Genomic DNA, 27,436 nt, shown 5'->3' on the forward strand with positions numbered 1-27,436 from the left:
ATAATGAACAAAAAAAAAATAAATTAAAAAAAAAAAAGAAAGAAAAAGTGCAAAATAATGTTCTCCATCCAAAATTCGCTTTTTATCTTAGAAAGGCAGAGAAGAAACCAAAATCTAAATACGTTTACAGGATTTAAAAAGATGGATAGTCTCTAGGGGGAAGAAACAGCCGTTTAGAAATTCAAAGGCTGTCTATCCAACACCTACTGTGTTCCAGGCACTGGAAACACACCTGCACACACAGTGCAGCCACAAGTTTGGGGATCTTGTTTGCTGGTGGGAAAACGCAGTAAACAAGTCAACAAAGTCACTACTGATTGCAATAAATGCTGAGGAGAAATTAAACAGCGTGATGGGACTGAGAGTGACCGGGGGGCACCACTTTAGAAAAAGCCTCTCTAGAGAGGTGACATTTGAGGACATATCTGAAGATGCAAAAGAGCTAGGCATGCAAAGAGAACTGGGGGGAGATGAGTGCAAACACACAGGGGTGAGCAGGTCCCCGGATGGCTGGTCCAGAAAGGCCGTGCGGCTGGAGACCCCAGGCAAGGGCCAATCTGCAAAGAGCTTTTCTGTTCCCTCTGGAGCCAATGTCATGACATATTATGGAGCATCTTTGGAAATCGCGTTCCAACAGTATAACTGAACATGGAAAAAGAATCCTTCTTAGGCCCAGATGCAGCTCAGACAGGAATTAGGGATTCACTCCCTGCAACCTTGAAAGCTCAAACATTCAGCGCACCTCTGATTGCAACAGATGCTCATCGATTTAGTGTCTCGGTGTCTGAACATTTTCTTGAGTAAGAAAATGCTCTATAATTTCCGGGACCATATTGGATAAAATATCCAAAACTGTATTACAGAGCCACCAAACAATTGCTGTCATTCCTGACAACCTATAATTCAGAGTACAGATTTTTCATTCGATAGAAAGAAAAGAGACTGGACACTTGTGGAATCTGACCTCACACTCAGATTTTGCACCAGCGAGTCGGATAACAGATACCGCAGGGAGAGACGGCTATCATGATCACTCTTTCAGTAATAACCTCTTTAAAATAATAATAAGAAGAAATAAAAATAGCTTATTTAAGGTAGTATTTTATATTTTATTTTTTGTTACTTTTTTTTTTTTTTTAGATGGAGTCTCACTTTGTTGCAATGCTGAAGTGCAGTGGCGCAATCCCGACTCACTGCAACCTCCGCCTCCCTCGTTCAGGCAATTCTCCTGCCTTACCCTCCCGAGTAGCTGGGATTACAGGCACCCTCCACCATACCCAGCTAATTTTTGTATTTTGTAGTAGAGATGGAGTTTCACCATGTTGGCCAGAAGGGTCTCGATCTCCTGACCTCATGATCCGCCCGCCTCAGCCTCCCAAAGTGCTGGGATTACAGGCATGAGCCACCATGCCAGGCCTATTTCTGTTACTTTTAAATGGTGGTGATTTCTTTCTTGTGAAATTATAGACCTGATAGTTTGAGAAATGCCATTCTAAACAGAGCATGATTTTCAATTAATTAGCAAATATCCTCTTTATTTTTTCCTGCCTCATATATGCTAATTGGAATCTCTTCAAGTTGTATAAAATTATATGCTTCATGTCATATCTTTATCACCTGTCAAAGATCAAACAGCATTAACAAGGTGAATGGTGCCGCATTCTCGTAAAGAAACTGATACACTCTATGGTGTCTTAGATGTGTTTTGTCCAAAAATAAAAGGTCAGAGAAAGAAGAAAAGGCCCTAGAAGGAGAGATTTGATGAGTGTTGAATGCAGCTAACACCTTTCAAAACAAACCCTTTTACACCTGGAAAAAGTTCCAAAAGATAGACAGTAGCTCTTTGTGCTCACATAAACAGGGAAGTACCTTTTGAAATTTCTGATGAAGCATAAACAGAGATGGAGGGATAAGAAGAGGATTAACACCTAGGTTTTCCGCTAGGGTTAGCGATGAGTTCTTGTCCTTTGTAGAAACATGAATGAATCTGGAAACCATCATTCTCAGCAGACTGACACCAGAACAGAAATCAAACACTGCATGTTCTCACTCATAGGCAGGTGCTGAACAATGAGAACACACGGACACAGGGAGGGAAGCATCACACACTGGGGTCTGTTGCGGGGGGGGCGCTAGGAAGGGACAGTGGGGGGTGGGGAGGTTGTGGAGGGATAACATGGGGAGAAATGCCAGTTATAGGTGACTGGGGAAGGGAGGCTGCAAACCACCTTGCCAAGTATGTACCTATGCAACAATCCTACATGATCTGCACATGTACCCCAAAACCTAAAGTACAATTAAAAAAAAAGAAGAAAAAGAGGATAACACTTGTTTGCTTACAAATAAAACTAAAGCCAAGACAGTGTAAAGGGCACATTTGTTTTAAGGACTCAGGCTGTCTGAGAGAACCCAGTGGAAGAGATTCAGTCGTGACACAGGAAGGCATGGGAACCAGCAGGACTGCTATGTACAGTTGTGGAGACTGTGCACTGCACAAGTGCACCTGGCCAAGGGAGCAACTGAAACACAGAAAGTCGTCGGGGAATGACGGGAAACCCACCTGCAGTCCTTCTCCAGACCACGCAGTCATGCACACAGCTCCATTCACGTAAGTGAGCAGATCTCACAGGAGGCAATTTTGCCTTCCAGGAGGCACTGGCAATATCTGAGCACATTTTTGATTGTCACAGCCTGACATACATGCTACTGGCACCTAGTGAGTAGTGGCCAGGAATGCTCCTATAAACATTCTACACAGGACAGCCCCCGGAAGCAGAATTATCTGGCCCAAATGTCCACAGTGCTGAAGCTGAGAATCTCCAATCTAAAGATGACATTTTCTAATGCATACCAAGATGTAGCCCAGTGGGAAAGCCATGGACCCACAGGGATGCTGCTCTCTAGTGGAAAAAAAACTTCTTCTCGGAACCAGGGACTCTAAATCTACTGTCTGGTCTCTCAGCCCTGTCTCCTCCCCTTCCCTCTCCTCCTCTCTCTTTTTCTCTCTCTCCTTCCCTCTTTCTCTCTCTCCCCCACTCCTTCACCCTCTCCTTCTTTTTCACTCCTTCTCCCACTTCCTGTCTCTCTCTCTCTCTCTCTCTCTCTCTCTCTCTCTCTCTCTCTCTGCATCTGCCCTCACTGACATATCCAGAAGTAGGCAGGAGCTCATCCCTGATATGAGACAATGGAGCCACATTTTACACGTGACTCTCATGCCCCTTTCCTCTCTTCCCACTGCGGGAGGTAGACCAGGCTGGAGAGGTCCCTTGAGTTGAGCAAAGGGGCCAACATGTGGCCACAGAAACACCCTTCACTCCTCATCCTTCCCACTTACGGAAACGTTGCTGATCCCCAGTTACATGCTGGCTGAGCACTCTGCTGGGGAAGGAGAATCAGAACACGATCCCCGCACTCCAGACACAGCAGCCTTTGCAGGGACACGGACATGTAGCCAAATACAGGCACGTCATATGGTCCCTGGGATGCCCTTTGCCATAGTCTGAGTAGAGAATAAGAAGCAGGGAGGAAAGAGAAAATGAACAAGTTGGAACTGTTTGTTGATAAACAGAATAAGCTCCGTAAGGAGAGGTAACTGATGATTTCCACTGAAAAGACACATACAGTAATACAGAGTGGGTGCAATATCATTTTTCATCCTGTTATGTTTAGAACATAAAACTGGATTAAACTCAGAATCAAGTGTCATAGGACAAAAAGCAATGTTCACATCCAGTTCTTGTCAGCATACTGCAACACCTTTGAAATTCTAAAAAAATATACTGACAAACGTATAAGCAGGAAACATCACACTCTAAGTGAGACAGGCAAACAAATATGCATAATTGTAATTAATTTTAGTTACACTAAAGGGAAGGCATTCAGAAGTACCTAGGCACTGGCAGTTCTTTGTAATCTGTTTCGGATAAAATTTTGGCTTTATGTTTATATATAAATGCAAATTAGCCATATTTAATAATAGATCTTTATCCTATAAGAAAAATTATTATAGATTATTAAGAGTGTTCTAGATGCTGCCTATTCATTACATTTCCTTATGCACAATCACCTAACAGCAACATTGGGAATGACAAGTATAAAGCCTGGGGGTAGAGAAAAAGAAAAAAAAATCAGCCGCTACTTGGCCACCTGGTGCTGCAGACTGCGAGTTTCCAGACTGTGAGTTTCCAGGAAGCCCACGCCAAGCCTGCTGATGCACAAGGTGGTTATTAAGGAGAGGAGGGAAGGAAAGCAGGCAGAAGTGGGCAGAGCAGAAGCTACACTGGAAGGCATTTCAACAGCCTTGTTAACCATGGGGAGCTCAGCCCTTGGAAGGCCCTGCAGAGCCATCCAGAGTGGGGCCGGGAGCTGTGGGGCTCACCCTTCTGCATCCATCGGCCTAGGCCTGGGGCCATCTGGGAGGGCAGAACTGGGGGCCAGGTGGCTCTCTGCAGCTGCAGTGACCTGTGAAGGGGCTGAAAGCAGGAGACTGTGCACAGCTGTCCCCCAACACTGAGGCAAGGAGGCCTTTACTGAAGGTGTCATCACAGTGTCCACCACGCCTGCCATACCTGACAATGTACCGGCATGCAAACCTGGCACCTTTACAGGACTGAAATCACTGACTGATGTAATGGTGGTGCTTTCATATCCATGTATTTGTTCATTCAACCAGCATTTATTAAGTATTAACTATGTGCTGGGTACCGTGTTAGGCACAGTTGTCCGTGAGGGACACTGATGGAGTGGTCATCTTTTCTGTACCATCCAACCGTTTTAGCTCTGGCCATTATCCTAGAAAACCTTAGTGGCTTAAACAACAAATAGTTATTTCTCAAGGTTCAGAAGACTGGGAAGTCCTAGATCAGGGTCCTGGCACAGCTGGTATCTGGTTTCTAGACAGACACCTTCCCACTGAATCCCTGTGTGGCAGAGAGAGCTCCTTTCATAAGGGCACTAATTCCACTCATGAGAGCAGCACCCCCTGATCTGTTCACCTCTCAAAGGCCCCACCTCTTACTTCCTCTCCACTGAGGGTCAGTTTCAACAGATGAAGTTTCTGGGGGATGTCAACATTCAGTCCATAACACCCACCCACCTGACCCATACCCTAAGAAATGCAAGTGCTTTGTGCTTAAAATACTCCAGTTGCATTGTTAATATTAGAGCTTAATCAAGATCAAAATATCCAGCTATAAATTTAAAACCTAAATAAGAGTCAGAAGAGGAAGTAACAGGGCAAAAGGAAGGAAAGAAGTTATTCCTTTACAGAAAAGATGGGAGAGTGAGGTGAACTGAATGAACAAGGCCTTTGCCCCCTGTCATATATCTGGGTCCAAGTTTCAGCTTGTCCACATACAAGCAATGTAACTTAAACTTCTCTTGAGTTCTTCATTGTGAAATGAATGCATGCATTATGTGACTTTTGGCAGGGTTACATAAGATCTGTGCAGAGAAGGGACACTGGCCCTGAGCAGTCATGGGGTCACAGTGACCACAGCCTCTTCCTAGAATTCATCACCAGCCTCTCCAGCACCATTACCAAAGCACCAGTGCTACAGGCCAGGCAGCAGGTGCCCTCCTGTAGCTGACACACCAATAGTAAGTTCCTGTGGGTAACAGCACAGGTTTAGTCACACTGCCTACCAAGGTCCCACAACTGTGTTTCTGCTCCATAGAAGACCCTTCTCACTCCCAACGTAACGTGAAATTTACTCTTATTGAAAACGACTATCTGGGCGAGGTGGCTCCTGCCTGTAATCCCAGGCCAAGGTGGGTGGATCACCTGAGGTCAGGAGTTCGAGACCAGCCTGACCAACATGGTAAAACCTCATCTCCACTAAAAATACAAAAATTAGCCTGGCGTGGTAGCAGGTGCCTGTAATGCCAGCTACTCAGGAAGCTGAGGCAGGAGAACTGCTTGAACTCTGGAGGCGGAGGTTGCAGTGAGCCAAGATGGCACCATTGTTCTTTAGCCTGGGCGACAAGAATGAAACTCCATCTCAAAAAAAAAAAAAAAGACTTGAGGCAGAAGCGACGTCCACCACTGAATCAAGAGCAGAAAACCAAGGCAGCAGGGTGAAGCACAGCAACCGCTGCAGAGAGACCCACAGCAGAAACGCAGGTCCGACACGGACGGAATTGCGGTGCCCTCGAGAAGAAGCATCTAGCACTGTGGTCTCTGCAGAGTGTAGAAGCGAACCCTCCTTTGAAACTGACTGAGAAAAACACTTGCTAAAGATCCCAACGTGGAGAAAGAGCAGCTGGCTGGAAGTTTCTGCCAACTCTATTAAGTGCCTTGAAAACAAGAAGCAGGAGCAGCACAGAGCAGCACGGAAACCGGAAATAAGCCCAGCAGGTTTCAAGGAGGAAGGTGCTGACATTCTCTGCGGATGCCCTTAGTCAAAGGCATTGATGTGGGGACGCTGAATCTGGAGGGAGATACCAGCTTCCCCGCACGTGGTCACAAGGCTGGCGTGTGGGTATGAGAATGTGTATGTGATTGTTACACTAAATTCACTTCCCACAGCACAGTTTCAGTCATTTGCATATACTCCTTATCTCTGTGAATATCTAAATTCTTTAAATCGCTCCAGAGTATTCCAGGGTGAAGTCTAAGCCAAGGACTACAGTTGTGTGTGTTCATGGTAAGAAATCAGATAAGCAGCTCACCTGGACCCACTGCAGGGATGCTGCCTTTTTTTTTTTGACACCATTAAAATATGATGTCCCATTTGTCTTCCCAATCACCACAAGGGGAGGCCTCATCATCCCTTCCTATAAGAAGATAAGGTTGTGGGGAGGTGGAGCAGCCATGGATCCCCAGCTGTGCTGAGCCAGGGTGGCTGCCACTGCTGCCTGGCTCAAAGCCTGTGCCCTCCTGATTTTCCCCACCTCGTTGGCTGTGATTTTCCGCTGAGAAAACTTATCCCATTAAAACTTCTGGTTCATTCAGTGAACCTCCACACATGGCTCCTGAGAAGCACAGACCAGTCATCTTACCCCTCTCTCCCCCGGCAAAAGATTTCCTATTCCTTGCCTCCCTCTCAACCGCTGAGAAGAATGAGACTAAGAATGCTCTAAGAACGAGACTCTGTGAACTTTTTTTTTTTTGAGAGGGAGTCTGACTCTGTCTCCCAGGCTGGAGTGCAGAGGCATGATCTCACCTCAGCTCACTACAACCTCTGCCCCCCAGGTTCAAACAGTTCTCCTGCCTCAGCTTCCTAAGTAGCTGGGATTATAGGTTCCCACCACCATGCCTAGCTAATGTTTGTATTTTTAGTAGAGATAGGGTTTCACTATGTTGTCCAGGCTGGTCTTGAACTCCTAACCTCAAGTGATCTTGTGAGAAGTCACTGACTACCACGAGAACAGCATTGGGGAGACCACCCTGTTGATTCAAGGACCTCCACCGGGTCCTGCTTTTGGCGTGTGGGGGTTATGACAATTCAACCTGAGGTTTGGGTAGACACAGAGGCAAAGCACATCATTGCTCCTTGCGCTGCCTTCCAAGTTCCCATCTCAGAAAGGAAACAGCTAATTCTACAAACGACTTAAAGAAACACCTGGGAGGATTCAACTGTTACTAGAACAAACCGGGACTCAAAAGAATTTCTCAGTTTTACACCCTACCACAGCCATAGAGGTAATGTGGCTCTTTGTCAGTAACGTGAAGAAGTCAGGTGTGAGCGTGGCATTTTGGTGCCACGGTGTGCAGCTTGAATCACCCCTTAAAAGAGACATCACTCCAGATCCAGACTTTTTAAAAATATTGCTCTGCCATGGAAGAACTGAGCATTAATGTAAAATTTCCATGACAAAAGTCCAGGTTCCACTGTGGCTCAAATCCTAGACTTGGAAGACGCGCAGCTCATTAGGCATTTCAATCATGCCCGACGGCTCCTTGCATTGTCCTCTTCTCAGTACATCCATTTTTTCCCTAATTATATTGATTTTAGCAAATTGCAGTGTCCGTCTGAGCTGATTTTCAAATATGACAGCAAAAGCTTTCCGTGAAAGAAAAAAACAAATGCATTGTGCAGCACTAAGCTGCTTTATTCCCTCAAACTTCACAGAGGAAACACAGGCATTCTAAGGAAGGTAAAAACTGCCGGATGAAATGAAGGCATTCTGAAAAATAAACAGCCACTTCAATTCCAGGCAATCAGGGCTGCACCTCTTAAGTGATCGTTATTTTTCTTGCCTGAAAACTAGGTGCAGATCAAAGGTTGAATCCATACTTACTATTTCAACTTTTTTTTTTTTTTTTGAGATGGAGCCTTGCTCTGTCATCCAGGCTGGAACACAATGGCACAATCTCAGTTCACTGCAACCTCCGGCTTTGGGTTCAAGCAATTCTCCTGCCTCAGCTTTCCAAGTAACTGAGATTACAGGTATGTATCACCACACCTTGCTAATTTTTGTGTTTTTAGGAGAGAAAGCGTTTCACCAGGTTGGCCCGGCTGGTCTTGAACTCCTGATCTCAAAGGATCCACCTGGCTCGGCCTCCCAAAGTGCTGGGATTACAGGTGTGACGCACTGTACCCAACCTACAATTTCAACTTTATGCCTCAGAGGGTGATCAAGTGACAAATCAAACACTAAGTGACGTTTTAAAATCAAACTGCTGAACTCTTTCACTGGCCATAGAGATGCGCAGCCTATGCTCTCCTGAGAATCCGGCTTCCCTTTCTAAAAGCAGAGTGCATTTCCATCTGTGCTGGGCTGCCGCTCCTGAAGACCACATGTGCTCCCAGCACTTCACTCTAGATGAACTGGAACTCTCTCTCCAGCGAAGACCGCAGTCTTGAGTGGCAGATCTGTCTTTCCTACAATCAGCCTCCCACGGCCACCCCGATGTCATTTGTTCATGCATTCATTCACTCATTTATTTAAAAATATTTAACAAATATTGGCTATCAAATATTTCCTGGCACTGTACTGGGAGCTTGATTACAAAGTGAACAGAATAAACATCATCTCCCAACCTGGGCCACACACGTTTCCTCCTTGGCCCATTTCCACCCATGATACCTACACTCTCTGGGTCACACAGAGAGGGGACATAGGACCTGCACGCCGGCCTCTTCCTTTCCCCAGTGGCTGCCTCCACCGTGGGACCCCAGTGGCCTTTCACGAGGTAAATGCAGCAGCTTCCTTGTGGCTTTCCCATTTCTCACCTTCTTCCACTGAACTAATGTCAGACTGAGTGTCGTAAAATGAGGAAATTGCCACAGGTAAGCTGGGGTTCCACATGTCCTGGCTCTCCCACTGACCGCCACTTGCACACAATTCTAGGAAGCTCTTTGACGCCCCTCGTCCATGTTGGGTGAAAGTGGGCCATTTTATCCTGGTGGGAGGGGACACAAAAACCCCCATGAATGTCCTGAATACGCCTTGTTTGTCCGGCTCAGGACAGCCAAGGCAGGCCCTCTGCTGCTACGAAGGTCACACCTGCAGCTAGGTGGTCACCTTGCTCCTGCATCTGCCCACAGTGAAGGCAGCATGACATGGGAGCCAAACACAGTGCCTCACGGTCCCTGAAATCCGATCTCTACATCCATCGTGGGTCTGTTTGCCCGGCCCCCACGTACCATCGCAGCCGTGCTGACTTCTGAGAGGATCTGCAGAGTCTTCCGTGACCCCATGAGTGACAGGCCTGTGAGACCTGCACGAGGGTGCAGCCTGCTCTCACCTGTTCCACAAAATGAAACCTGGCTTTCTTCGGGAATAGAGAACTGCAGCAACTTTCCAATCCCATCTGAGGAGTTAAAATCAAACCTCGAAAGAAAGTTTCTGGCCGGGTGTGGTCGCTCACACCTGTCATCTGAGCATTTTGGGAGGCTGAGGCAAGTGGATTGCTTGATATCAGGAGTTCAAGACTAGCTTGACCAACATGGAGAAATGCCATCTCTACTAAAAATACAAAAATTAGCCAGATGTGGTGGCACGTACCTGTAATCCCAGCTACTTGGGAGGCTGAGGCAGGAGAATCACTTGGAGCTGGGAAGCAGAGGTTGCAGTGAACCGAGATCAAGCCATTGCACTCCAGGCTGGATGACAGAGTCTCAGACAAAAATATATATATACGAGAAAAGAAAAGTTTCCAAGTAAATTTACAAGATCGTTCCCGTGTCCCATCAGGAGTTCATCCCGTATCATGCACAATTCCGATTCTTCAACTCTTCAGGCTTCTGAGGGTATCACCAAGTACGTCAAGTGCTGGAGTCTCTGACGGTCACACCAGGACCAGCACCCATTAATCCTGGTTCCGTGTTCACATAAAAAGCCTAGGATGTTATACCTGAGAACTAACCACGCACTTCAGGAACAGATGTGAAAACTCCATTCATCTTCTCACACCCCAGTTCTGCCTGGACTGGGTATGGAGATGCTTCCTCTCAAGGACATTGCACCGTGTATCAGTCAGGATAGGGTAAGAAAGCAACAAATAATCCCAAGCTCTCAGGGGGCTCACACAGCAAGTTTTGTGTTTTGCTCCAAACTCAGCTCCATCTTGGGCAGGAATAGGGGCTGAAAGGGCTTTCCTTTCCTGATCCTTGTTTCTAGACCCAGGCTGATGGAGTCCATGCTTTCCAGAAAATCACATTTCTGAGTCAGATGAAAGAGAATAGGAAGAGGTTTACTAACAACCTTCTTCTAAAAGCAAAGTTATATTTGATTGGTGGAACCCTCTCATGCCCACCACCCTACTTCCAAGGTAGGTGAGAAGAGAATTCTGCAAAGAGCCGGGGAGGATCGTAATATTCAATAGTCATGACCATAACCACCACAAACTTCCACTGAGTGCCAGTCTCCACTAAGTACTGACCCCGGACCCCTAGTCGCCTGGGCCGCCTGTCTAATCAAACACGAGCCTCTATTAGGTTTCTTACACTCACCTGAGCAGGACCTGGCTACCAAAAAATGTTACCTAAAACCTGCACTTTCCCGCCATCATCTGTGACTACCGGCTGTGTCCATGAGAATGTTCAGTCTATAGACTGCCACTCAGAGAAGGTAGGCTAGTAACTAAGATCCCAGACCCTGGAAGGAAAGCCCCTCCGTTTGAATCCTACTTTACCATTTGCCAGCTTGCAAACTTAACTTGCAGGTCTCACCCTTCTCCACTATAAAGTAATGTTTGTGGCCAGCGCGGTGGCTCATGCCTGTAATCCCAGCACTTTGGGAGGACGAGGTGGGCAGATCATCTGAGGTCGGGAATTGGAGGCTAGCCTGACCAACATGGAAAAACCCCATCTCTACTAAAAATACTAAAAGATTAGCCAGATGTGGTGGCACATGCCTGTAATCCCAGCTACTTGAGAGGCTGTGGCAGGAGAATCACTTGAACCTGGGAAGCGGAGGTTGCAGTGAGCTGAGATCATGCCCTTGCACTCCAGCCTGGGCAACAAGAGTGAAACTCTGTCTCTACATAAAAAAATAAATAAAGTAATGTTCGTAATAATACCTACATGACTGTGCTGCTATTGTACTGTTTTAAGGGATAAATAAACAAATAGGCCTATTCCTAGACCAGCCTGGCTCACAGTAAGCACTAAATGAGTAAATGCTATATGATTATTACCAGGTTAGTCCACCATCTTGTTTACTGGCTTTTGTTGAATTAAGCCCCAGAAGCTTGTTCTTTGTAACCATGCTTTAGCAGTGGACATAAAAGTAGTCACCTTCTGCTTAGTTTTCTTAAAAATTAGATGCAAACCTAGGATGAAACACACGTTTTAGCATCTATTAAGTGCCAACCATGTGGCTTCATTAGAAAGCTCTCTGGAGAAGCTTTATTCTATAGAAATGTGTGTCTATTTCCATGGTGCACTTAAAAGCTTCTAACCTTCAATTACATAAAGCAGGATAAATTCCGACAACATAACAGTCCTATTTGATTCCATTCAAACCTAATACGTAGAGGCAGATCCAAAGTACAGCAGAATTTCAGGACAAACTGAGAATCGCATAACGAAATATTCCTTCATCATAAAGAGTATGGAGGGCAACCAAATGTGTACTTTTGTGCAAGTATTTGTTTAGATTATGGCCAGTAATTCTACAGTGATGAATTTCTAAATGAATTTAAGATCCCAATTGCATCTTATATCTTCCTAATAGTTACAACGCCCATCAAGATCTTCTACTCTGCAGAGCTTCACTCCAAACTCCAGCAGAAACATCAGTGGAAGATACTGGCACACCTGACCCTCTTAAAGGGGGCAGACAGTGTGAGAGTGAGAGGCGTTTCTTCCTCAGAGTAAGAAGCCATCAGGAGTGATGGTTCCACACAGCACGGCCTTTTAATCGTCCACACTTGGAAGACACTGATACACAGGGTGGGCAGGATGGCCGCAGAAACCCCGCAGAGCAGGGACTTGGGAGCCATAGTTCGAGCTGAGGAAGGGGCTAGAAGGCCTATATTAGCATTGCTTGCACATGATTTTCCCCCAGTACTGAGAAAGTCCCAGTTGTTCACATGTAAAATGAGGAAGGGGGTTGATAGAGACAGCACCTCCCACCACACACATGCTCCACCTGCTGCTGGACGGGTGGGAGCTTCATAAAGCTCAGGAGGCCCAGGCAGAGCCTGGGAGACAGACCACCAGGCTTACCCCACTCAGCAACTTTGATCATGTTTTAAACTTAGAGAAAATTAGCCAAACCATAACCATAATATTGCCCTGTATCCCATTCGTTTCAAGTGCCTTTCTCTATTTTTCCCACACCATTTATGAGTAAGTTGAAGACTTCAAGACACCCTAACCCCGAAGACTTCCATTTATCTTCTCAGAGCAGGGACACTGTCTTATGTAACCATGACACAACCATCAAAGTCAGGGAAGTGTATCTTAATACAAAACTCTGACAGGGATCCCCACAGGTTCCTGGTAGAGCTTGAGTCTGTTCAGGGACCGTGATCTGCGTAAATGGTCTGGGCATATCTGTTTCTGAGGCTGTGCTCCACACACCTGGACCATTGCCAACCAGAGGAGCACTCTGAGGTGGGTTATAGACCAAAAACCTGTCTCATTTCCCCTTATTCTTATTAATTTGACACAGAATTCCCATAGTCCACTATCCTTCCACCATTTTCTAAGGTGGCCAGATATTTCCACCACAGAAATTGAGGGCTGTTCTAGGTTTAGTCTATAGATAAAACCCTTGCGTGGACTCTCACATGGGGTTTTTTAGCCTCTTACATATTCTAGACTATGGGGCCTGTCCCTGCATCCCACACTCATGCACACACCACACATCCACACTCACTCACATTTCCTGTTTCCTTGTGTTCTTTCATGGACAGGTTTTCTTCTCCCCATCCTAGCTCAATTCCCAAATTTCAGGCAGAGACGTGTCTCGTGATGTCTCCACTTCGGGAGCCCAGCATCCCAGTGAGCTGACAGCAGCTGATGGAGGAGAAAAAAGCGGCGGAACCAGTTCAAAAAGGTCTGATGTCTCCTCCCTCCCGTGGGAGCCACAGACGCCCACCACCAGGTTCCCCTTCCTTCCTCAGGGACCTGCACTTATGCGCTCACTGAATCCCATTCTTCTCATGGCCCTGAAGAAAACTGCCTAGAAACTCTCCCTTCCCCTCTTGACATAACTTTTTCACTCTCCTAGATGATTCCCATCGGTCCAATAGTGTCAGGTTTTCTCCCATCTTGAAAAGCAGGCAAAACAAAACTCATAACCTTTATTCCCTCCAGTGACACCCCCCTCTTTTCTTCCTTCACAACAGAACTCCTGAAAAGAATCATCTGTTCCCTCTGTTTCAGATCATTCCTGGTCATTCTTAAACCCCTTTCCGTCAGCATTTCTCTCCCGCTGCCACCGTGAGTCTCCCAGTGGCCGTGGTGCTGAATGACCTACCGCTGTCTAATCTCAGTAGGATGTTGCCTGTTTTCTCCTTGGTGGTCTTTCAGTAGCTTGGACACAGCTGTTCCTCCTTGAAACATCTTTCCTTACAACCCCAGCTTATGCACATGACCACGTCCTGATCTCCTCCAGGGAGTCGCCTCCATGTCCAGGCTGGATTCTCCTCACCACCCCAACCTTGTTTTGCTAGCACGCATTCCGACACAGACCACTAGCCTCTGCTCTGTTCTTTCCAGACCCCATCTCTTCTCATGGATGATTCCAGATGCGTCCCCTGAACTCATACCCATTTTTTTGTTTGTTTGTTTCTGGTGAGTCTCAGTCTGTCACCCAGGCTGGAGTGCAGTGGTGAGATCTCAGCTCACTGCAACCTCTGCCTCCCAGGCTCAAGCAATTCTCCTGCCTCAACCTCTGGAGCAGCTGAGATTACAGGTGCCTGCCACCACACCTGGCTAATTTTTGAATTTTTAGTAGAGATGGGGTTTTGCCATGTCAGCCAGGCTGGTCTCAAACTCCTGATCTCAGGTGATCTGCCCACCTCAGCCTCCCAAAGTGCTGGGATTGCAGGCGTGAGCCACCGCACCCAGCTGAACTCACACACCTTTATCCAACCAACTGCATGGCTTCTCTCATGGGATATCTGACTGGCATCTCAAACTTAACCTGCCCACAGCTGACATATAGCGTCCCTTCCAAGCATGCTTCTTCATAGCCATTCCTACGCTGTTAATGACAATTCCATTCACTAGAGTTGCTCAAACAAAAACAAAATAAAATCCGAATCCATCTTCAACTTCATTCTCTCCCACCCACTGCCCATCCATTAAGAAATCCTGCTGGCTCTAGCCTCAAAGCGTCTCCAGAATCTGCGGCCCACCTCATCGCCATCTCCACGGCATCATCCCGCTGCATCACCACATACCACATACACAGACCCCTGCGCCAGCCCCGCTCTATTCTGCCTGGGCCCCAGCACTCTGACCCTGATGCCGCAGACACCATGATGGCAACCAAATCTCAGCTTGTCACTCCTCTGCTCAGAATCCTCCCAGGACTTCCACTCTCACCCAAAATTAAAGCCAAAACCCAAAGAAAAATGTTCGAGGTCCTTCCTAATCTGCAGCCGCCATCTGACTTCCTCCTGACCTGTCTCATCTCCTCTCCATCAGGCTGGTGCCGGGAGGGCGGGAGGCTCTCCCCAGCCCTGGTGCTCCCACTATGTGCTCCCTGTGCAATGTGAGCCTGCCTGGCACCCCTCAGACTAAGAGCACTGTGACAAGTCACCACCATTTGTCACTCAAAGCAAAGTGTCACTCAATAGCTTTCCCACTTTTCTTCTGCCTCCTAATCTTCCAGAAAATACAAAGTAACTACAGGAAATGTGAACATATTAACCCCTTTTGTTCATCAGGTTCAGAAAAACTGTCACAGAAAACATAGGAAAGATAATTACACATGATTGCATATTCAAGGTTTTATGAGATAAAATGAATCAGAGGTCAGGTGCAGTCCCTCATGTCTGTCATCCCAGCACGTTGAGAGGCCGAGGCAGGAGCATCACTTGAGCCCAGGAGTTGAAGATCAGCCTGGACAACATGATGAAACTTCATCTCTACCAAAAAAAAAAAAAAAAATACAAACAATAGCCAGGCACGGTGGCTTATGTCTATGGTCCCAGCTACTCAGGAGGCTGAGGCAGGAGGATCACTGGAGTCCTGGAGATCAAGGCCGCAGTGAGCTATGATCGTGCCACTGCACTCTACCCTGAGTGACAGAGTAAGACCCTTCCTCAAAAAATAAAAAGAATAAAAATAAAATGAGTCAGAGAGAACGCAAGGCTGGGAAGGGACTATTCCTCGATTTCACTGTGGAGATAGCCTTCCCCATCTCTCAGAGCCGCTCTTCCAGGACACTAACACAGTTGGCCACTGTCACATTTATTTGATTGCCTTCTAAAGGGCTAACATGTATGATTACCAGGATGTAAGGCCATCCTCAGTAATATGTTCCCAGTCAAAATAACACGCACACATTGCCAGCACCAGCAAAATTAAGAAGAAGCCACCCTATTGGGTGGATGTTTTTGCACTTGGATTGGCTTCAGAGAGCTGTCTCTAATGTTACCTGAGTTAAACGTGTGTTTATGAATAAGCCATGAACTTGACTTGGGAATCCAGAAGCATCCTTGCCACCCCGTCGAGGCGAACAAAGAGAAATCAAATTGTTTGTCCTCCGGTCTGTGGCAGCTTCACAGATGCAGTCTGAGCTTTTAATCTTCAGCAGACTGCCTTGACCCCAATTTCCTCTACCAATTATGAAATCACATCATGCATATCCTTAAAAAGGATACCCCCTTTCAAAGAGGCCAATTTGTGCCAGGAAGTGAAGTTGACCAGAGACTGGGAGAAGGTCATAATTACCACTTGTAAAAAGCGGCAGGGATCCTCTCCTCATGCCCAAAGAGGAGGTAGTGACTGTCTAAGCCCACGCATCTGTGAGCATCGACCATCAGTTAGCAAGGCCTCTCATATGATTTGAAAATGAGCATTGATGTCGGAGCACTACACATGATTAGATTATGTTTCCTATGATTAAAAGACACTGAGGTAAAATATTAATCACACAAGAACCTGTGCAGTCAAATAGGGCGTAAAGGCCTGGCGCTGTGGCTCATATCTGTAATCTCAGCACTTTGGGAGGCCAAAGCTGGCAGATCACTTGAGGTCAGGAGTTTGAGACCAGCCTGGCCAACATGGCCAAACCCCGTCTCTACTAAAAATACAGAAATTAGCCAGGTGTGGTGATGGGCTCCTGTAATCCCAGCTACTCGAGAAGCTAAGGCAGGAGAATCACTTGAACCTGGGAGGCAGAGGTTGCAGTGAGCCAAGATCACATTACTGGGCTCTAGCCTCGGTGACAGAGTAAGACTTTGTCTTTAAAAAAAAAAAAAAAAAATAGGGGATAATACCAAATACAAACTGCTGAAGGGAAATAAGCTTCCCTCAGTCACTGATAATAAAGTACTTAATTAATTGCATTATTTAAAGAAATAAGAAAATAACAAAAATGAGAAAGGTGCTGGGGAATCCTCCTGGTAGTAATTAATGCAATAGATTAAAATGGTCCTCTTCTTACCTGTTACTCTGTTGGTGAAAGATGTCTATGATTGGGCAGCCAGTGTATTCAATATCACAGCATGCTTCTTATACCTGCAGGAGGGATGTTTGATCAATCATTCTTAATATATTTCATGTTGATTTTGAGAAACGACCCCAAAAAATCATTGATATGATTTACTCCACAAGTAGACATTGCAGTCCTTCATATATAAACCCTAAAAAAGTATTGGCTGCCTTTCAAATACATATATATATATATATGACCCATATTGATCATTATAACTGTAGCAGGAGTCAAAATCCCCAGAGCATGTAAGAGTCAGGAAGTTGAAGCAATTGTAAGAATCAGGCTGACTGAAAGCAAAGGAATTTGCTGGGACAATGGCAAACAGAAGAGGGCATTCCTCATCTAAATGAATTCAAATAAAAATTTTTAAAAACTACTGTGTATGAAAGACTATTATACCTCTCTAGGTGGATTCAGTCTACCAGCAAACAAATGGTAACGTCTCACCCAGACTCACTTGAAAGGTAAATTTTTACCCACAAAGCATAGTGTTTGTGTGTGAACAAATATTTCAGCATATTTGGAAAGACAATATGTCCCATTTTTGGGAAAAAGAGAGCTGAAGTTGGCCAAATTAACAGAAAGTCACATGACCAGCATTTGAATGCAAATGCCTGATCTTCTACAATGTCTCTTGACCTCAAATAAAAAATTAGAGGAAGAAGTTTTAAAAAAGAGATACAATTACCAAATTATACAGTTTTCTGTTTAAAAAAAGTAAAATATATGCTATGAGAATGGTGATTTTAGTTGCACTTTCTAGCATAGCTCCACTGGTACTTGTTTCCCGTGATACTGCCGTGTTCTGTTTATTTTTATTTTAATGTCTCTCATTTTGGCTTGCAGTCAAAATCACTTTTCTTAGCCAACGATTAGTTCATCTTTGTATTTTGTGCCAGTGCTGATGATAAATCCACATAAATCTTGCAAGAAATTGCATACTTCTATATATCAGATTTTCATAGGAATTGTTAAGCTTGACCAGGGTCAATGTACTCCTCTGCAGGACTAAACTTGAGACAGGCTTCTTCCCAATTCCAGACCCCTGACTTCCCTTCTCTTAGCGTTTTTACCTTAGACAACTCGTCATTATAAGCTCTTTCTCTGCCCCTTTGAGACGCGAATCATCTCCCAGATTCCTGTCAGTTGGACAACCCAAGACTGTCTTTCTCAAGGATCTGAGAGCCCTATCTTTGAAATTTAGTCATTCAGAAGGACAAGGTCCCTGTTTTCCCATTTGGGTGGCAGAACAGAAGCTCAACTTTAATAAATGCCAATTAGCAAACACAGACAACTGAGCACATTGGCCATCCTCCCTTCCAAAGCCCTCCAGTACTTCCTGCTAGCTCACCCCCATGCTGACAAACTTTTCCCCTTGTTTTAAGAGTTTATTTCTAGTCTTTCCCCTGTTTTAATAGTCTCTTTCCCCATTGCAATCAATTTGAATATAGTCTTCTTTGCTGTTCAGTGCATTTTTTTTTTTTTTTTTTGACAAGCTGAGGGAATCGAGATATCATGAGATTCCTGTAAATAATTGAAGGTGGGTATGGCATACTGCTGGAGAAGCAATCAAAAAATCACTGCTCACTGGCTTTGCACACATGTAAGATGCCAATAGTTAAGCTCATTCAGTTAAATGTGTTGTCCTTTATTAAGTCATTTTTTATAATAACCAACTTCTAAAGTCATCATTATAAGCATCAATGCAATTGGGAAACAGTCAAGTACATTTTAAATCTCCATCTAGTTTATCTTCAAGCCATGATGTATGCCAAATAACTTAAGTCATTTTGTTAATAAATCTACACATCACCAGAGGGAAAAACAATGGGCACAGACATATCAGTCGCAGAAAAGAAGAAAGAAAAAGGAAGTACATGAAGTGCAACTAGGGAATAGCATCAATAGAAGACCGGAAAATGATATCAGAAAGCCAGTGAAACATAATCAAATGAAGGGAAGGGGTAAAGATACAGAAAGGGATATGGTAAAGTACAAAAGAAAAAACAGATCTCCCTCCCCACCCATTCCCTCCCCCAAAAAAAATACTGTTTTACAGACAAAAAATAAAATCCCAGAGAATGAATAGGTTGCTTGGTCTTTTATGGAGATCAATAATAGAATTCCTTCCCTCAAGGATCTTGCAGTTCCAGAATCCACTGCTCTGTTACATGCAGAAAAATGGTAAAAAGAAAACTAAGGAAAAGAGGAGAAATGACAGCGGTTCCTCCCGGGTGATGAGGGAATTAGGGATGGGACCAGAACAGTAAATCAGGGATCCTGATTTACTGTTCAACATTTCACTCCGATCCCTGCCCACTTCACACCAACAGAGCTAATTACCAAGCATCATAATTATATTCTTCCTTACTAAGTTTCCCCAGCAATTTCAATTACACAAGGTGTCGTTCCTTTAAATCAAGTTCTTGTTGATCATAAATAAAGCTCTTGCCGATGATAAATAAAGCTCTTAATCTACACTCAAAGCGAGATGCAGTCTCTACCCCCTGTGAATTCACGAGCCCGGGAGAGTCCCTGTGAGTCTCACTGCTCTCCAACAAGAGGATTTCTCTGCACAGTTGGGTATTGTGGCTTTCCCATGGCTAAACGTGTTCCTGGTGCCTTCTGAATGAGTGTACAACACTGTGGGTTTAGGCTCCACTGTTACCATTTTTAAATGCATTCACTGCCCGCACATCACTGAGTCAATACACAATGAAAACCTCAAACCAATTTAAGGGCAAAACAATAAAATTCCCCAAAAAGATGGCTGGAATGATAAGCAGTACAGAAATGAAGAGAGATTGAAAAGTCCTAAGACGTAAAGAAGATTAAAAGTGGGAAAGTTTTGCCTGAAGAGATCTACAAAACCCAGGCAGTGCTTTGGGAGAGAATTTACATAGAATAGCTGATTTCTTCCATTTCAATGGTACCTACTGGGACCCAAGGCCCATTCTAACCTTCACTGTCATTATGGGGAAAAGGTGAGTTCTGTTGTTGCTATAGCAACCTTCTTCTTAGCCTTTTCCTCAATTCATCTTCTGTGAGTTGCTTATCTCCCCTCATTATCAAGTGACTAGCTCCTCTTCAATTATTTCTTAAATCTGAGTTAAAGTCCCAGTTGTATCATGGAGGGTTCTGTCCACATTAGTAAAACAAAATCACTTCCTGCCATAAACCACTGGCTCGTGGAGATGGGGTTTGCTAAATAGCTGATGTTAATTGTGAGTTGACATCCCCTAGCAGGTCATGCATGTGTGACCATGTGACAAGAGAAGAGTTTCAGGCAAAGGGCCCATTTATTTAAACAGACCTGCCCTCCACAGGTCTACTAAATAAGCCCCAATTGCAGAGATTCTACAGAGCCTTCCACCTTGCATTTATCTTCTCATGGATTTCAAGGGGGAAAAAAATGAGAGGAAAGAGGTGTTACTGCTGAGGAGTGGTGGTTCCATTCTCCCACTGATCAGTTACCTGATCTTGGGAGGATAAATTCACCTGGCTGCACCTCATTTTCCCGTCCATTCCATGGGCAGAGTAACGGCTCCCCTACCTGTGTCTCAGGAATGCTGTGAATGTTTGAAGAGACACCGCGTATCAAAATGGTACACCGATGTAAGCTATTGTTACGTAATTTAGATGTTTTCTACACCCATCGAGATTCATTTCGGAGCACTGCTGGCTGCTCTTCAGTGACAGCCGTGTATTGCTTTCATGAGTATAATTGGGCAGCGAGCCATGCGGCTTCCTGGATTAGTGAGTTTTTGTTTATGAAGTTTCCAATGTTTAGAATTTTTTCTCCATCCTTGCTAATTGGCTTTAAATGCTAGTAAGGAAAAAGCTGCTACTGACAGTAAATTAAAATTGCCTGCATTTTGTTCCTTTCCAAGCCTTGTTTGCCCAAGCCAGAATTATTTTTTTGTTCAACATTTTAAAAACTTCTTTCTTATTATGTTAGGTGGCAAAGCACAGAGAAAGGCATGCTGAATGCCTGAGCTCCTTTGTTTTTTTACATTCCATGACAATGTGTGTGTGCATGTGTGTGCGTGTGTGTGCATGTGTGCGTGTGTGTGCATGCATGTATGTGTGTGCGCATATGTGTGTGTGCGCATGTGCGTGTGTGCGCATATATGTGTGTGTGCGCGTGTGCGTGTGTGCGCGCATATGTGTGTGTGCGCGTGTGCGTGTGTGTGCGCATATGTGTGTGTGTGTGCACGTACATCTATGGGAGGACTGGGCACCATTTTGGATGGCTTTCAGGTGTCTTGACACAACCTTAAAGGGAAAGCTTGGGGCTTGTAAAGAACTTTACTTACATCTTCTTAAAGTGTTGAATCCATCTCAGTTTTATATGTATGATATTTTTTATCTAAGGTTTTACATCAATTTTAGGCATAACTGACCTTTGCCATTTATGAGCTCTGGGTTCTGAAAAAAGTTACAACCTCTCTAAGCCTCGGTTTCCACCTCTTTACAAATTGAGAAAATATCGCCTCTGTGTGGGTTCTGTTGTGAGATCAAGGACATAATGTACGAAGCCTGGTACCAGGGAAGTTCTCAGCAAACACATCTGTGTGTATAGATTCAATGTCCTAGGGCCATGCTGGACAGGCCTGTTCCCTACATAGTGTCCCAGAGAGAAGCAGACCTGGGACTCAGAGCCTAGGATTTGCCACGTCCTCCCAAGAGTCAGTGACCCACGGTAGGGAGGAGCGAATTACGCTTTCCAGCCTGGGTCTCAGAGACCATCCTAGAATCTTAATCCTAGCACCCCTCTTACTCTTTCAGTCAGATAACCCATCTCCAGAGGAAAAGAAAATGACAAATTTCCTCCCCTCTCTTTCTCACACCCCACCCAATGCTACACCAGAGCTTCCAAAACTCGAATCTGTGGGTATGAAAACCCTCTTGCTTACCTTTACCAAAAACAAGAGAATTGGGAACAAAAGGTTTGATATTATAAGAACATGAACTGAAAAGTGATTATTCCAATCAGTGGCTATGGGGAAAGTCATAAAGAATTAATTAGCAGCTCCATTTCAAGTTACAGAGAGAGTATTGTATGGTAGAGCCTTTGGGATCACAGGCTCTGAAATCAAGTCAAAGTCCCTGGTCTCAAATTCCAGGCCCATCATTGACCAGCGGCAAGGCATGGGTCCAGTTGCATTAACCCTTTCCCCAGTTTCCTCAAAATGCTATGGAAATAAAATAATATATATAATGCACTAAGAACATCACCTGGTGAGTGGCAAACACTCAATGAACATCAGCTGCTGCACCTACCATTATGATTACTATCACATAAACGCCACAGGATGCAGGTGCAGTGATGGCTCCTGGTGAACACAGACAGATGCGAGCACTACACTGTGCTATGAGACACACCCTGAAGGCGAGGAACAGGATGACATAGCTCCGTCTCCACGGGACCTACCAAGTTTTAAACAACCAGTGCACATACTCTGAGCTCACATCATAGCCATCCTAAAAGATACGTTCATCCCATTTTTGCTCATCAAATGAGTTGTTAGCCCAAGACTATAAAGCTAGTAAATGATAACTCAGGGTTTCAATCCCAAGCCTTGCACTAGAGCTTAGTGAAAAGGTTTAATGACTAAACCATAGCGAAGAGCAAATGTTTGCTCAAGGGAGCTTAGACCTTTGCCTCTTACCACCCTACATGGCCTCATCTTCTCTGAGCCTCTTCAGAAGAGACTGTGGTAGACCAGGTGGCTGCATTTCAGAAGAGTCCACTGTTACTTTATGATTTCCAACACAAGGCACATGCAGTTCAGTGTAACCACACGCATGTCAAAGGTACATTCCCTTCATGCCAGGACCCCAGCACCTGCCTTTGTACCTGACTTCCTCCCTTCCTCCACTCTTTCCTTCCTTCTTTCCTTCATTCCCTCTGTCATTTATCCCTCCCTTTCTTTCTTTCCTTCCCTCCCTCTCATTCTTCCTTTCTTCCTCTTTTTCCATCCCATCCGTTCTTCCTCCCTTTTTTCTCATCCTCCCTTCCTTTCTTCTTTCCTTCCTTCCTTCCTTTTAATCACTCCTTGTTTCTTCTTCTGTGAAATGGGTAAAATGATACTTTTCTGCCTCTGTACACCAAGGTTTTTATGTGAATTGAACCAATTCCTTCATAAGATATCTTTGCTTTCATGATGAAGGTGGTGAGCTTCTGTTTGTTCTCTTTATTTTGTGTTTCTTCTTAAACTTCTTAACAGCCTCAGATTCCAGCTCTGCAAGACGGCGGAAAAGGCTTCAACAGGAATTGCTCTGGAGAAGCTAGGAACCTTAGCAACTGCACATCATGCATCATCAGCTGACCAGAAGGCTCTGCACAGAACAGAAGAGCTAAATACATCCCTGGCCTGCAGCTCTACCTCATAAAAAAAGATGAAAGGCACAATCATTGCTGCGTTTCCCACCTAACAGGTAAAACTAGCATCCTATCTGGGGAAAAAGAAAGCATCTCCTGGGCTGGTACCAACCACACTCCTTATCCCTCACCAGACCATTCCATTCCAAAGGAGAAAACCAAACATTTCAAAAGCTGAACATAGTCTCTTGAGCACAGAGGCCTGAAACGGTGTTCTCACTAAAGACATGTCACCCTAGAAAAGTTTATTTCCAGGGTTGTGCCAATCCCTGCCAATAAGCAGCTTTGCAGGCAAGAACACGGTGCTGATGAGAAAGTCCACGTTGCCTGATTCTTGGCGCCTTCACCTCAGATTACAGCATCACAGATCACCTGCTTGGCTTTTCACATTTGAATTTCCCCCTAGAAACTGCTTCGGGCACAGAGGAAGAGCTGTGATCGTTTTTATTTCGTTTCACGCCCAACAGTTCCATAATCCAGCCATGAAAGAATTGTCAGCTTAGTGGAATCCTTTTCCAAGCTTTTCATCATCACTGTAAAAGACATCCATTCTGTAGGTTTTTCTGTTTCTACTGATCAGTTTTCTTCTATTTTATTGCATGTGTTTACCTGGGCTACCATAAAACAAAATGCCATAGGCTGGGTGTCTTAAACAACAGGAACTTCTTGTTTTACAGTCGCGGAGGCTGGAAGTCCAAGAACAACGGACTTCCATTGCGTGGTCAGGGTTGGTTTCTCCTGAGGCCTCTCTCCTTGGGTTGCAGACGGCGGTCTTCCAGCCTTGTCCTCATGTGGCCTTTTCTGTGTGCACCTGCACCCCCGGTGTCTCTTCCTGTTGTTACAGCGCCACAGCCATACGGCTTAGGGCCCCTCCCTTTTAACTTCATTTCACCTTAACGATATGGCTTGGCTGTGTCCTTACCCCAGTCTTATCTTGAATTATAGCTCCCATAATTCCCACATGTCACGGGAGGGAGCTGGTGGGAGATAACTGAATCCTGGGGGCTCTGACTCCCATACCGTTCTCATGGTAGTGAATAAGTCTCATGAGATCTGTTGATTTTAGAAATGGGAGTTCTCCTCCACAAGTTCTCTTTGCCAGCTGCCATGTGAGACATCCCTTTGCTTTTCCTTCATCTTCCATCGTGATTGTGAGGCCTCCCCAGTCACGTGAAACTGTGAGTCAATTAAACCTCTTTCCTTTATAAATTACCCAGTCTCAGGTATGTCTTTATTAGCAGGGTGAAAACAGACTAATATACTTAATGACTTATTTAAAGGCCCCAAGGCATTAGGGCTTGACATACGAATTTCAGGAGAACACACTTCAGTCCTTAACAGTTACACAGTGTATTTCATTTTCATATACCCACAATGGAACTCTGTGGCTTCTCTGTTCCTCTGCTCTTATTTCCTGGGAAGGAGGCTTACAGGCAAGGTGAGGGCTGACTGGGTATCTGTAGGTGTACAGGAGTCATTTCTGGGCTGGGAGATATGATCCTGGGTATGCAGGAGCTCTGTTGACCAGAGCAGATCCATTTTAGAGCCATTGCTCTGACTTTGAGGAGTTCTCATGCCTCCACGAAAACCACATAAAGATGAGAAAACATTATCAATTTGGACGTTTCAAATGAGCAACCTAAATGCTTAATGAGGGAAATGAAATGATCATTAAAAATATAGGCAGACTCAGGAGCACATTAACTCAGTTCTTGTAACTAGGGGCAGAAAGCCTTGGATAATTACTATATGAACTTGGATGAACAGCTGTATGCTTTTAGAAGAGCGTACTATCTACCTGCAAGTGATTCTGATGAATATATTACCTATCACAAGTAGGTTAATAAGCAGAAGTGGTACCCCTTGATCCTCACATTTTTAGAATCTCTCTATAACTTGAGAAATATTGAGGCCTTTCCTGAGGATTCTGAAATCGTATGTTAAAAACATTTTCAGGATATTCTGAAGAACAGAGAGAAAAAAGTGAGACACGCTCTCCATTAGAAGAACAAAGATCTTCTCCATCTTAGTGAATGGCCACCAGCTCACACAGGGCCTGTGCTCCTGCTGTCCTCTCCATCTGAACTCTGGAATCTTTCTCTCCAAGGACTCGGTTCTGGGTTCCTTTAGAATCCAGCTGAGGCCAAAGCTCCCCCATGAAATACCTAGTCCACAATGACTAACTTGTCCTCTGAAGTCCTATCTGCCATCCAGACCTGGGATTTTGGTTTTCCAGCTTACTGCTTTGTCTTTCTGTTTAACTATTAGATTTGTCCCTGAAAAGGGGCAAAAGGATAAGATTTCTGAGTGGGAATGGCATGAGGAGACATCATAACCAATTTTACTGAGAGAAAAATGAGATCGTGGCCAGCTGAAGATATTCTATTACAGCAGGCCAAACAAACGAACACTAGTCTATGGAAACTCAGGTCAGACAGCTTCACTGGCGAATTCTACCAAACATTTAAACAAGTCAAGAAGTCAGATGTGATGGCTCACACCTGTAATACCAGCACTTTGGGAGGTCAAGGTAGGAGGATGGCTTGAGCCCAAGAGTTTGTAGACCAGCCTGGGCAATATAGGGAGAATCTGTCTCTACAAAAAAAATTTAAAAATTAGCTAGATGTGGTGGCATGCACCTGTAGTCCCATCTACTTGGGAAGCCAAGGCAGGAGGATCACTTGAGCCTGGGACACAGAGGTTGCAGGAAACAGAGGTCAAGCTGAAGCACTCCAGCCTGGGCAACAGAGAGATACCCTGTCTCAAATACACGACAACAAAAAAATTGAGATCCTGAGAATCTAGAGGACTTGCTTAAGGCCAGGCTACAAGGCGGAAATAGAGCCCAGAGAAGAATCCTGCTCCCTTCAGCTGAAGGCCAAAATTCTCCCCATCCCACAAGCCTATGAAAGCCAAGCGGCTCCCACATCCTGCTGCATCCTTCACGGCCTAACACGTGGAATCCACACTTGGCCAGTCTGGGTTAATGCCTGCCTTCCAAACACCAAGACGGGTCCATCAGCAACAAGGACAGGAAGATGGGGCATTCTCTCCCTCTCCTGGGAACTCTGCGCCTCCCTGTTCCAGCCCGAAGTCCTATTTTCATGTACTTTCTAGCCCACCTCTTTATTTGGTCAGAGGTAGCATTTTCCCCTGTATCATCTCTATCTTACTTTGGTAAAATTGCTTCACATCTAATGAAAATATCATCTGCCAGCTTACAACATTTCATTGCATTTGAGATATCGATGGCCAGAGGGAAGTTATTAAGAAGTGACAGTTATTACCTGGACCTGAGCACAGAAATGAGTCATTATCCACTGTGTTTCTTCCAGCAGTTTCATGAGAGATGAGACAAGCTGGTGGCAAGTTTCAGTTAGTCCACATCACACCCCTTCTGCTCGGGAAATGCGAGGGTCGAGTGAGCTGGAAAACGTGTTTGTTTCCAGGCAGTTTCCTACCAGCTGCCTGGAGATGCAGCCTCTCGGAGGTCTGGTCGTGAATCCAATTTGTCCTCTCCACGGGGCGAGTCTGCTGATAAAGGTGACAATGAAAGTTACAAGCACGTCAGTGACAGAGTGTCTGTGCAAACCTCCTACAGAGAGAACAAGGAATAACAACAAACAGCAGGTAGTTTCTTAAAAATCTCTCACCTGCACCTCAACAGCCTTCTCTGCCAAGCAGGGGCTGGGTTTTGCAAGTTCTTCTGCTAGGATTCACCCAGTCTTGCCCACCCTTGTATTCTCACTCGGTCTACCCATCACCTTCCTTTGCTGGTTTTGGTCCTACAGTTGTTTTCAACACCATGTCAGAATTTCCATTCCCTCTGACTTCCACTCAGAGTAACTGATTTCAAATCTCTCACACACACACACATGCACACATGTACACACATGCACACTCACACAAACCCAAAAATGCACACACACATAGAGAAACACACACACACACACACAAACACATGCCCAAACACAAACATATACA

Source organism: Cebus imitator, unplaced genomic scaffold (genome assembly GCF_001604975.1).
Source record: "Cebus imitator isolate Cc_AM_T3 unplaced genomic scaffold, Cebus_imitator-1.0 Scaffold523, whole genome shotgun sequence".
Classification (NCBI taxonomy): domain Eukaryota; kingdom Metazoa; phylum Chordata; class Mammalia; order Primates; family Cebidae; genus Cebus; species Cebus imitator.